The following is a 13,264-nucleotide window of genomic DNA, read 5'->3' on the forward strand; positions in this document are numbered from 1 at the left end:
CTCAGAATCAAGCAGAAGAGCCACACTGGCTATTGAACTTCAATTTTCTCTGCTCGACGTACGTCACCGCGTTCTTGACACTCGGCATTTCCGACAACATTGTGTGACTGTGTGTATGCAAGACAAGTTTGAGCCAACATCCGTCTGAAAAAACCCATGGATTTTGGTGTCGGAATGTCCGATCGTGTGTACACAGCATTAGAACGGAAGCTGCGAGCCAGGCCTTCTTGTCCAACATCAGTATCTGAATGGTCAAACATTCCCATAGACACACTCCTAAACCTTGTGGATGGCCTTCCCAGAAGAGTTGAAGCTGTTATAGCTGCATAGGGTGGGCCAACTCAATATTGAACCCTACGGACAAAGACTGGGATGCCATTAAAGTTCATGTGCGTGTAAAGACAGGCGTACTAATACTTTTGACAATATAGTGCATCTTCACTCTTGGTTAGCTATACTTTAATAAAGTGTCTTAACTGGAAGATTTTGCTGCTCAGTAGGGATGAGCTTCGTGTTCGAGTCGAACGTACGTTCGACTCGAACATTGGCTGTTCGTGCGTTCGGCGAATTCCGAACGTTTTGGCCGTTCGCGTCAAAATTCGAGTGACGCGCGCGCGGACCACAATGCACTGCGTTGGCGCAGTGCATTGCTGTCCGATGATTGGCCAAGCATGCACTGTGACCCCGCATGCTTGGCCAATCGCAGCGCCGGCAGCGAGGAGAGCCATGATTGGCCACAGGCAGGATGCCTGTGGCCAATCATAGCTCAGACTGTGTAGTGCACGCCCCACACTATATAAGGCCGCCTTTAAGGCCGCCTCCTGTAGTGTGTTACTTTGCATCTGAAGCAGTGGGTGTTCTGTGTACCTTCAACACAGTACACACCAATCGTTTTTGGCTGATTTCCTATCTTGCTGCTGTGTAGTGGTTGTTGTCTGTGCCCTGACTGCAGTATACACCACTATATTCACCTCACCTATATAGCTAGTGATCTAGCTTTAACCACTTAACAACTGCCCATTGCCGATTAACGGCTTCAGGGCGGTTGTTTAACTCAGAGAGGCCATTAATTAACGGCCTCCCAGAATTCTGCTCTCGCGTGCCCCGAGGTGTGCGCACTCGAGAGCATCCGTGACCGCCGGGTCCATAGGACCCGGCGCATCACGGTAAACGGCCGCTCATAGCGGCCGTTTACCACGTGATTGCTCCATCAAATGACGGAGTGATCACTTGGAAACAAACCGGCGTCATGTTATGACGCCTGTTCCTCCCTCCCCTTTCTGTACCGATCGGTACAGCGGAGGGGAAAGAGATCGGTGTCAGCAGCGATGTGGGCTGCATCTGCAGTGCCCACATCGCTGCTCACCGAATTTAACCCCTCAATTCCCTGCCAATACTCTGCAATACCAGTGCATACTCTGCAGTACCCTGCCATTACTCTGCAGTACCCCTCCATTACTCTGCAGTACCCCGCCATTACTCTGCAGTGCAGTACCCCGCCATTACTCTGCAGTGCAGTACCCTGCCATTACTCTGCAGTACCCCGCCATTACTCTGCAGTGCAGTACCCCGCCATTACTCTGCAGTGCAGTACCCCGCCATTACTCTGCAGTGCAGTACCCTGCCATTACTCTGCAGTGCAGTACCCCGCCATTACTCTGCAGTGCAGTACCCCGCCATTACTCTGCAGTGCAGTACCCTGCCATTACTCTGCAGTGCAGTACCCTGCCATTACTCTGCAGTGCAGTACCCTGCCATTACTCTGCAGTACCCCTCCATTACTCTGCAGTACCCCACCATTACTCTGCAGTGCAGTACCCCGCCATTACTCTGCAGTGCAGTACCCTGCCATTACTCTACAGTACCCCGCCATTACTCTGCAGTGCAGTACCCCGCCATTACTCTGCAGTGCAGTACCCCGCCATTACTCTGCAGTGCAGTACCCTGCCATTACTCTGCAGTGCAGTACCCCGCCATTACTCTGCAGTGCAGTACCCCGCCATTACTCTGCAGTGCAGTACCCTGCCATTACTCTGCAGTGCAGTACCCTGCCATTACTCTGCAGTGCAGTACCCTGCCATTACTCTGCAGTACCCTGCCATTACTCTGCAGTACCCCGCCATTACTCTGCAGTACCCCCCATTACTCTGCAGTACCCCCAATACTCTGCAGTACCCGCCATTACTCTGCAGTACCCCCAATACTCTGCAGTACCCTACTATTACTCTGTAGTACCCCGCCAATACCCCGCCAATACTCTGTAATACCCTGCCATAAATTGCCATACCCAGCCATACTCAGAGATACCCAGCCATACTCGGTGATACCCTGAAGTACCCAGCCATAGACGCCCCCCATCCCTCACCGCCCTCCGGTGCTTCTACCAACTCGCCAGTACGATCAAAGCCAGAATCTTTTTTTTAATTTTTTAATTTTTTATTTCAGGCTTCCCAGCCTAGAGGTGAGATGTGGGGTCATATTGACCCCCCAGATTTCACTGTAAAGAGGACCTGTCACCCCCATATTCCTATTACAAGGGATGTTTACATTTCTTGTAATAGCAATAAAAGTGATCAAAAATATATTTTTGGGAAAAAAAATGTCAAACTAAAATAAATAAAGTAAAATGAACAATAAAAAAATAAAATAAAAATTAAAGCGCCCATGTCCCCATGTGCTCGCATGTGCCACACATGTGAGGTATCGCCGAGAATGTTAGAGCGAGAGCAATAATTCTAGTCCTAGACCTCCTCTGCAACTCAAAACATGTAACCAGTAAAAAAATATTTAAAGCGTCGCCTATGGGGATTTTTTAAGTAGCGACGTTTGGCGCCATTCCACGGGCATGTGCAATTTTGAAGAGTGACATGTTTGATATCTATTTACTCAGCATAACTTCATCTTTCACTTTATGCAAACATTGGGCTAACAAGTGGTTAATTATAGAGCTTGCAGTCAGTAGTGTTAGTGCGTGCTGTCTGCGTGCTCTGTACCCAGTACATACCGCTATAATATAGGGCAGGCCCCTACTTTCAAACATCCAACTTACAAACATCTCCTACTTGCAAACGCAAGGAGACAGCAGCAAGTGAGATGAAAAAAGATGGACGACAAAACAAATTATACAGGGGTGATAACCCTTCCCTATGTTTTCCAAAAAGCTTAAAGATATTTTTTTTGACTGGAGCTACACTTTAAAAATGTACCGGTTGAAAATGACAAACAGATTCAACTTAACACAACAAACCTACACAGTCCCTGTCTTGTTTGCACCGCCTGTATACTGCTGTTCTGAGTATATAGGGCCTGGGGGCCACACGCATTTCCTTTTTTTAATATGGGTACGGGGTTCCCCTTAATATGTGTACAAGACCCAAATAGGCTGGTAATGGGCAGGGAGGGCTACCCATGCCATTTTTCTGAATGATTTTCAACCATATTGCAGGAACCAGATATAACATTAAAACCGCAAGCAGTTTTAAATGGTGTTATTTCCGTTTAATGTCATTTTGTGCAGGGACTGTTCTAAACACGGGAAACACGTGGCACTTCACAGGCATACTACAGACACCCACCAGGCACCATATTTAAAGGAATATTTCACTTTTTTTTTTCACTTTAATCGTCATTAAAATCAGTGCTCCCGCCAAAACGGTAGTTTTTAAAACTTTTTTTTGCAGTGACCCATGTCCCCTGAGGCAGGAGGCAGGTCCCCAAACCCTTTTTAGCACACTATCTTGCATATTAGCCGTTAAAATTAGCATTTTCCAATTCGAACGTTCGAGTCCCATAGACTTCAATGGGGTTCTAACGTTCGTACCGAACGCGGGGGTCGTTCGCAAGTTCTGGTGCGAACCGAACCGGGGGGTGTTCGGCTCATCCCTACTGCTCAGTGATAAATCAAAGTCTTGCATTTCTCCTTATTTTTATCCTGGTAATAGTAAGGTTGAACCTCCCTAGGGAGAAAAGGATGAATGGCTGCACACTCCGGAAGAATGCATGCCAAAATCTTTATTGTAGTGATCAACAAATAAAAGTCTATATAGCACAGCGAGCACCAGGAGATAAAAATGTTAACGCGTTTCACGCAGATAACAGTGCTTAATCATAACACACCTACTGGAGATTTGGACAGAATTAAAAACTTGAAGAGGTTCTAACCCCTTACCACTGAAAACTACAGAGACATTTGGTTTATATATACACTTAAACAATTACAGAGGAGATATAACATGTCCCACATATTCTGGGCATAAATTCCTAGCAAGTAGAATAATATTTACAATGTATTAAGCATTATTCTTCTGAGGATAGACAACACTTTACTGTTGACATTGCAGCAGGACCGCAGGCAAAAAGCTAAACCTTCCGTTAACTTATGTACAGTGTATGTGAAATGGTTTTCCTGATGCTGCGCCCAAACAGAATTGACATCTTTTTTTCCAACAAATACAGCTTTCTTTTGGTGGTATTTGCTCGCCTCTGCGGTTTTTATTTTTTGCGCTATAAACAAAAAAAAACGATAATTTTGAAAAAAAACACAACATTTTTACTTTCTGCTATAATAAATATCCCCATTTTTTTAAAGCAAATTTTTTCTCAGTTTAGGCCGATACATATTTTTGGTAAAAAAAAAAATAAAATCACAATAAGCGTTTGAAAAATAGGGAATAGATTTATAGCATTTTTTTTTCTTTTTTTATGACGGCAATCTGTGATTTTTATCGTGACTGCGACATTATGGCGGACACATTGGACAATTTTGACACATTTTTGGGACCATTGTCATTTATACAGCGATCAGTGCTATAAAAATGCACTGATTACTGTAAAAATGTCACTGGCAGTGAAGAGGTTAACACTAGGGGGCGATCAAGAAGTTAATTGTGTTGCCTGGGAGGTGATTCTAACTGTAGGGAGAGGGGACAGACTAGAGGAAGTGACAGACCGTGGTTCCTAGCTAATAGGAACTCACGATCTGTCACTCCTCGCAGAGTAGAACAGGGATTTGTATGTTTACACACACACTTCCGTGTTCCTTGTGCTTGCGATCGCTCGTGGCCTGGCGGTCATCGTGACTGTCGGCCACGAGCATCGGCACCCTCGCAGTGCAGCAGGAGCGTGTGATGCCTCTGGCGGGGCACGCCTGCTATCCCGATCCTGCGAGCCGACGTATAGCTACAGGGCCGTCTTTAAGGCAGGGCAAAAGGGGCAGCTGCCCTGGGCCCTGTCATTGTTGTGGGGCCCAAAGCAGCTGCCTCATACTTGCCAACTATCCCAGTTTACATTCCCTTGAAGTTTTAGTCCTGTGCTGCTACTAATGCTGCCCAGCTCTGCCCTATTGTTGTGTACAGATGACTCACCTGCAGACCTGTATTTACATGTAAATACTGGCATTCATATGTAAATAGCAGTGACATGCATATGTAAATAGATGAGGCCAACAGCATTGATATGTAAATAAGGCAGCATTCATATGTATATCATGCCCCCCTGCAGTGAGGAGAAGATGTGCTGTAACCTATAGCAACCAGTGAGCAGTATTACTGTACAGCATCTCTAGCAGCCAATCAACAAGCAGAAATGTGTTGCAACCTCTAGCAACTAATCAATGAGCCTTAAGGAGTGCTGTAACTTCTAGTAACCAGTCAGTAAGCAGTAATGATATGCTGTAACCTCTGGCAACCAATCGCAATCGCTGCCTGATCTGATACAGTAAACTGATTTTAAGTCTAGCTGCTATTTATTGTATGTCTCAGAGAAGGTGGAGAGCGAAATTGCATGGGGGGAGGGGGGCCCTAAGAACATTTTTGCCCAGGGTCCAATCAATATTAAAGACGGCCCTGTATAGCTATGATGTTTGGCGGTATCGGGCAGACCTGTTGCAGTAAAATGATGGCGGCTGTTTGGCAAGCGGTTAAAACCCAACTCTGAGCACATTTTTTTATTTTTTCCCATGCAGTGAGGTTGTGCACGAGTTTACTGCTCATTTTATCCAAGGGAGAGAAGAAAGCTGTATACTCACCCAATCCTTCGCTCCACCATGATCAAGCTGTGGACTGCTCCTGACATCCTCGAGTCCAGAGCAGGTCTATGGGTCTGATGTGGTCAGCAACAGTCCACTGCACAAGACCGCATGGGATGCAGGAGCCACAGGGACTGGCCTTGTGCGGGAAGGATCGGAGGATTAGGTATGTATATCTCCGTTCTCCAATCCCGTAGACAAAAACAAGCAGTTACCTGTGCAGGACGGGCGCAACCTCACTGCATAGGAAGACTTTTTTTTTGCCAGGAGTCGGTCTTTTAAGTGTTTATTACCCCAACACTTCATATTCCTGATATGTGCCTGCTGTACCATGTACTTGTATGAGAATCTTTGTATTGCTTCCTTTGTGTGACATCTCTGGTGTTCCTGAAAGTCCCTCTGCATTTCTAAAAACTGACCACACTAAGCAGGAGAGCACACCATGGTCAGTTCTCTAACTATGCTGGGAACTCAGCCTGCTCTCATCCAATGATCAGACTTTTCCTGACACGCCCCCGCTGCACAGCCATTCATTGAGAAGATCAGTGTACTGCTGCTTCTCCTCCCCTCAGCTCTTATGCAGCTGAGAACAGAGGGAATGTGATCAAAAGGGGAAAAAAAGTATTTATAATGTTTTTTTTGTTTTCTATATCTTTACAAAAATGTTTTGCATTTCATTTCTATTTTAACCTCTTGGCGTCCACGCTATAGCCAAATGATGGCCACAGCGTGGACCTGAATTTCCAGGAGGCCGTCATATGACAGCCTCCCCTTTGTACGCGCCCCCTGCAGGGCGCACGCAGCGTGCGCTGTGATCACTAAGTCACTGGGATTTGGGTGATCACAGATCCGAGTAAGTGGCTGATCCCGGCCCCTTACCACGTGATCAGCTGTCAGCCAATGACAGCTGATCACATGAAGTAAACAAAAGCTCGGTAATCGTTTTTTTTCTCCTCACGCTGAAAGCGCGAGGAGAAAAAAAAGCCAATCACCGGCTTATATGCAAGGGAAATTCTGCCTCATCTGTACCCCCAGTACCCCTTTCCAGTGCCACCTGCCAGTGCCCACCATCAATGCCCATGAGTGCCACCTACCAATGCCCACAAGTGCCACCTATCAGTGCCCACCATTGATGCCAATCAGTGCCACCTAGCAGTGCTGCCTATCGGTGTAACCAATCAGTGCCCATTATTGCCACCCATCAGTGCCCATCACTGCCACCTATTGGTGCCGATCAGTGCCGCCTCATCAGCGTACATCAATGAAGGAGAAAAATTGCCTGTTTGTAAAATGTTATAAGAAAATATAAAAAAAGTTAAATTTAAAAAAAAATTCTGTCTTTTTTACATTTTTTTTAACAAAAAAATAAAAACCGCAGAGGTGATCAAATACCACCAAAAGAAAGCTCTATTTGTGGGGAAAAAAATTATAAAAATGTAATTTGGGTACAGTGTTGTATGATGGTGCAATTGTCATTCAAAGTGCATCAGCGCTGAAAGCTGAAAATTGGTCTGGGCAGGAGGGGGGTTTAAGTGCCCGGTAAGCAAGTGGTTAAAGTGAATGGTTTTTTTTACAAGGTGATCGTTTACAATCACTTTAAGATCTTTCCTTCCATTTACAAAGCTGCCATAACAATCCATAACAAGTAGTGCCCATACAGGGATCTTCATGGTGGGCTCACCAGTTCTTTTTCTAAATAACACAATAAGAGCTGAACGTATGTGCCGTGGCACAGCTGTGTAGATATGGCAGCTTCCAAGGAACGTCTCATTCACAACAAGTGGTTCCAATGTGGCAATAACTTGCTGCTCTCTTTAAGTATTTCCTATATTTGCAAATGGGACTGAGCAACATAAAAAACAAGAAAGCGCTTTGAGCTAGAGCATTATCATAATCCCACTTTATCATCAGAAAAGCACACCTGCATAGACTGGAAGAGGGGCAGGTGCTATTGATTTTCATAATAAAATAGTTTTATGATAATGTGCTAAGTCGGGGTGCTCGTGTTTGTTTTTCATTATTTTATTGAAAGCTGCAGACCTAAAAATACTGCAAATGACATGAACATGTTCGAGCTGATAGCAGATTTTAGTGATTGCAGTTATATATACTTTAACGGAGCATTATCTTGTGTGCAGAGAGCCATTCCACTCAGTACACACATGATATTGCCAAAAGTATTGGGACACCTGCCTTTGCACGTACCTGAACTTTAACCGCTTGCCGACCAGCTGCAGTCATTAACCACTTCAGCCCCGGACCATTTTGCTGGCCAAAGGTCAGACCACTTTTTGCGATTTGGCACTGCATTGCTTTAACTGACAATTGCGCGGTCGTGCGACATGGCTCCCAAACAAAATTGACGTCCTTTTTTTCTCAGAAATAGAGTTTTGTTTTGGTGGTATTTGATCACCTCTGCGGTTTTTATTTTTTGCGCTATAAACAAAAATAGAGCGTAAATTTTGAAAAAAAAGGCATTATTTTTTACTTTTTGTTATAATAAATATCCCCCAAAAATATATAAAAAAACTTTTTTTCCCTCAGTTTAGGCCGATACGTATTCTTCTACATATTTTTGGTATAAAAATCTCAATAAGCGATTATTGATTGGTTTGCACAAAAGTTATAGCATTTACAAAATAGGGGATAGTTTTATGGCATTTTTAGTAATAATTTTTTTTTTTTACTAGTAATGGCGGCAATCAGTGATTTTTATTGTGACTGCGACATTATGGCGGACACATCAGACATTTTTGACACATTTTTGGGACCATTGTCATTTATACAGCAATCACTGCTATACAAATGTAGTGATTCCTGTGTAAATGACACTGGCAGTGAAGGGGTTAACCAGTGGGTGGCAGTGTAGGGGTTAAGTGTTCCTAGGGGTGTGTTACTAACTGTTGGGGGCTGGGCTTTCATTTAGTGAACACTGATCTCTGCTCCAATCACATGGAGCAGAGATCAGCGTCACTTGTTGCTAGGCAGAACGGGGAGATGCTGTTTACAACGGCATCTCTCCGTTCAGCCTCCCCGTGAGACGATCGCGGGTATGCCCGCGGCAATCGAGTCCACAGGACCCGTGACCGGACTCACGGGGGTCCCGACCAGCACGCAAGGGCACCACCAATGGTGCGCTCGTGATGGCAGGGCGGCATTAAAGATTGGACCTGTACGCCAATATGCCTGGCCCATTCTGCCATTCTGCTGACATAGATCGGGGTGCGCTGGCCGGGAACTGGTTATACTGCGTTAGGTCGGCTCTGCCACGCAAACCGCCGTAGGTGTACGTCGTTCTTTGCACAGGAGATAGCAGCATGGGCGCATACCATGGGAGCGTGTCCGCAGGTCCGGTGTACTCAATGTCCACCGGCGACCCGTGATCACTGTGTACATGTAAACAAGGCGATTCCCCATTCTGCCAGATGACATGTCAGACAGAGATTCTCTGTTCTCAGTGATCGGGAACAACGGAAACGTCCCTGGTTGCTCATCCCCCCTACAGTTAAAACATGCTGAGGGAACACACTTAACCCCTTGATCGCCCCCCCCCCCCCCACTGTTAACTTTCCAGTGCATTTTTATAGCACATTTATAATGTCACTGATCCCCAAAGTATGTCATTCGGGTCAGATTTGTCCGCCGTAATGTTGCAGTCCCGCTAAAAATCGAAGAAAAAAAAAAGTCCCTAAATCTATCCCATAGTTTGTATGCCTATTGCGATTTTTATTTTACCAAAAATATGTAGAAGAATATATATCGGCCTATACTGATGAATACATTTTTTTTCTTTGAATATGTATTATAGCAGAGAGTACATTTTTTTTTTTCAAAATTGTTGGTCATTTTTCATTTATAAATAAATAAAATAAAACCACAGAGGTGATAAAATACCATAAGAAAGCTCTATTTGTCGGAAAAAAAGGACGTCAATTTTGTTTGGGTGCAGTGCCACACGACCGCGCAATTGTCAGTTAAAGTAACGCAGTGCCGTATCGCAAAAAATGGCCTGGTCATTAAGGGGGAAAATCCTTCCAGGGCTGAAGTGGTTAAAGAGGAACTGCTGTCTGCTCACATAATTTGTAATAAAAAACATCTTTGACATTCTGAAGCTTCCCTCCAACCACTTTGCATATTATTTTATATATACTGTGATTCTGTACTTGGCAAATATGTTGCAGAAATCTCCCTCCACGAGTCTGGCTGCAACCATTTTAACTGTGGGGAGCTGAAGCTGCTGCCTGTTCACTTCCTCGATTTACACAGAGGCACTCCTCCAGCTCTGCAGCTCTCATTGGCACTCGTATGACTCATTCCCCCTCCTTCCTGGCAAACTCTCACAAGAGCAAGAGAGAGAGAGCTGTGCATAATGTCATAAGCCTAGGCTATCGTCCCATACAAGAAACATGAAGAGGGCTGTATAAGGTATTTACTGGCAGAAAAAAAAATGTTTTACTATCCAAAGTTAAAACAACAAGGGCACCTTTGGGATCAATTAGAGTGGAGACTGCGAGCCAGGCCTTCTCGTCCACATCAGTGCCCGACCTCACAAATTGCACTTCTGGAAGAATGGTCAAACATTTCCATAGACACACTCCTGAACCTTGTGGACAGCCTTTCCAGAAGAGTTGAAGCTGTTATAGCTGCAAAGGGTGGACCAACTCAATATTGAACTCTACGTTCTAAGACTAATGCCATTAAAGTTCATGTGCTTGTAAAGAAAGGAGTCCCAATACTTTTGGCAATATAGTGTATCTTCCAAACCAGAACTTAGGGCAATCAACGGCTGTACCACCAAGCACCCCCTTTTGAAGCTTGTGTATATAAGGCCTAAATCACCTGACATGTCACCATCTCCCCTTATAGCAATTTTTCAATTCCCATTGGGATCAGATCACTTGGCTCTGTAGAACAGATGCTGAGCTTATAGCACACATCTGAATGAATGTCACTGAACTCCACCTTGCATAAGGATCACCATACACAATACAATCTGACCATACAATCTCTTTATATATATATATATATATATATATATATATATATATACACACACACACACACACACACACATATATATATATATATTATATAATTTTTAAATATATATATATATATATATATATATATATATATATATATATATATATTCCCTGCCTCAAAAGTGAGATATCAAGGGTCTATTTAGACCCCAGATATTTCGACAAAGCCCCCAAAAGGGGGTCCTAAAAAATATGTATAAAAAAAAAAATTGGAAAAATAAATGAATTAATTAATTTAATTAAATGGTAAAAACATACAATAAATAATAAATATATATATCAATAAATAAATAATAAAACAAAAATGACCCTGGAACTACCCGAGTCGCACTTGTGACATGGCTCTGGCTTCTGCCACTGTGGGGGGACCCCACGATGGCAGGAAGGTGGCCCGCTGTGGGACCGTAATAAGGGGTCCCAAGCTGGGAGTACATGGCCCCCGGGATCAGTAGGAAGGGCCCCTGTCATGATTTCCTGCACTGGTCCCTGAAGGTTCTAGTTACAACTCTGATGTAGCTGCATTCGTCTTCTTTTTAGGCTGGCTTCCTTCTGTTTTCACCTGGTGATCTGGCCAGTAACATCCCTTCTGTATTAGAGTGGCCCCTCTTTGGATAAAGGCTCACAGGGGCACCTTTGGAAAAAATAGAAAACGAATGCAGCCATCTCATTTAAGAATTGGTATACTGCAATTTAATAAATGTTCGCTTTTGGGTTTAATGCTGCTTTAAAGCATCCCCAAATCATGTTATTTAAAGCACTTGTGAATATTTACTGTTGCCCTTAAAGCTGTAATAAATAAACTTTGCCCATCTTGCTCATCCCTATCATTAGGTGACCCTAAGCAGAGAAGCTTACCCTTCGTTTCCTTCCTGTATTCAGATAAAATACTAAAATGGCCAGACCCGGGATGGAAGAGATAGTGTTGCAGCATCTGTATCTATGTATTGATTCCTTGGTATCCATATTAGCAAAAAAAAAAAAATCAATGTGTCTGATCACTGCGATAGAGGGTGACATTGGCTGCCATAGTGACAGAGGATGTAGGAGCTTTCTCATGAAATGCCCTCCAATGGGATCAGAGAAGGACATTAAAAAGCCAGCGGGCCTGGCAGCGTTTTGACCCGAGTGCTTTGCTTTCTAGAAATCATTTCCTGCAGTATTCCCGTTTTTTTCTACATGCCCAGTAATTGCCCTTTTTGACCCCCGCCTTGGGTTTCAATACAATGCCAGCATCACACACTATTTGTGACCTGTAAAAACCTTATTTACGACTCTACAGTATTTTGGAAGTCTGAAAAGTAGTTACGTTCCAGAAGAAGAGATCTGACTTGCTCCTGTTATGCGTCGCTCTGTCGGGGATGACGAGAACCTCAAATGTGAGTTTTATTCTGTAGAGAATAACGCAACATGCTGAGGAAAGGAGCTCAACGTTATGTCTCAGTTACACCTGGATATGAAAGCCGGATCAGAAAACAATGGACTCACCATGCACCTGATAAAGAGAGCTTTGGTAATGTGCAGAAATCAAATAAAACTCTTTCCAGAACTCTTTGTATTTAGCAAGATGGAAAATCATTACATATTAAAAAGTAAAGCATTTCAGTTTGCATCATGGGACAGTTTAATGCCGCGTACACACGGTCGGAGAATCCGTCGGAATGCGTCTTATCGGATCGTGTCGTCAGATAATCTGACTGTGTGTGGTATGCATCGGACTGATTCCGTCCGAATCTCCGTCGGACCCAATTTTCCAACATGTTGGAAATATTTCCCGACCAACTGGGCCGGTCGGACGTAATCCGATCATTCGTAGAGAATTTTGATCGGACCAAGTGCCACACATGCTCAGATCAAATTCCTACATCAAAGCTATTGGCTACTAGCCTGAATGTAGTCCCATCGTAACGAAATTACGTCATCACGTTCTGAAAGATCGGATTTTTCGACAACTTAGTCTGACCGTGTGTATGCAACAGTTTCGGACACAATCCGTCAGACTAAATCTGACGGACAAAATCCGACGGATTTGGTTGTGGAAATCTCTGACCGTGTGTACAGGGGCTAAGACATCCTGTCTCAGTCTCCATACCAAAGACAAGCAGTGGTCTGCTGGGCACTCTGTGAACCAAAGATCAGCATTTTATAAATTGTTCTTTTATTATCATGTAGCACTATCCCCGTAGGGGTTGCAGATGAC

The 13,264-nt window shown here is 44.1% G+C and overlaps 1 protein-coding gene across 1 annotated transcript in view; it reads left to right on the plus strand.

The window, feature by feature from the left end:
- NSG1 (neuronal vesicle trafficking associated 1) overlaps window positions 1-13,264 on the plus strand; it is a 186,336-nt gene that overhangs the window by 120,329 nt on the left and 52,743 nt on the right. The gene's annotated exons all lie outside the window — the stretch shown is intronic.

The sequence above is a fragment of the Lithobates pipiens genome, unplaced genomic scaffold (genome assembly GCF_037356315.1).
Source record: "Lithobates pipiens isolate NorthernLeopardFrog02 unplaced genomic scaffold, aLitPip1_a1.2 Scaffold_13, whole genome shotgun sequence".
In the NCBI taxonomy this organism is placed as follows: domain Eukaryota; kingdom Metazoa; phylum Chordata; class Amphibia; order Anura; family Ranidae; genus Lithobates; species Lithobates pipiens.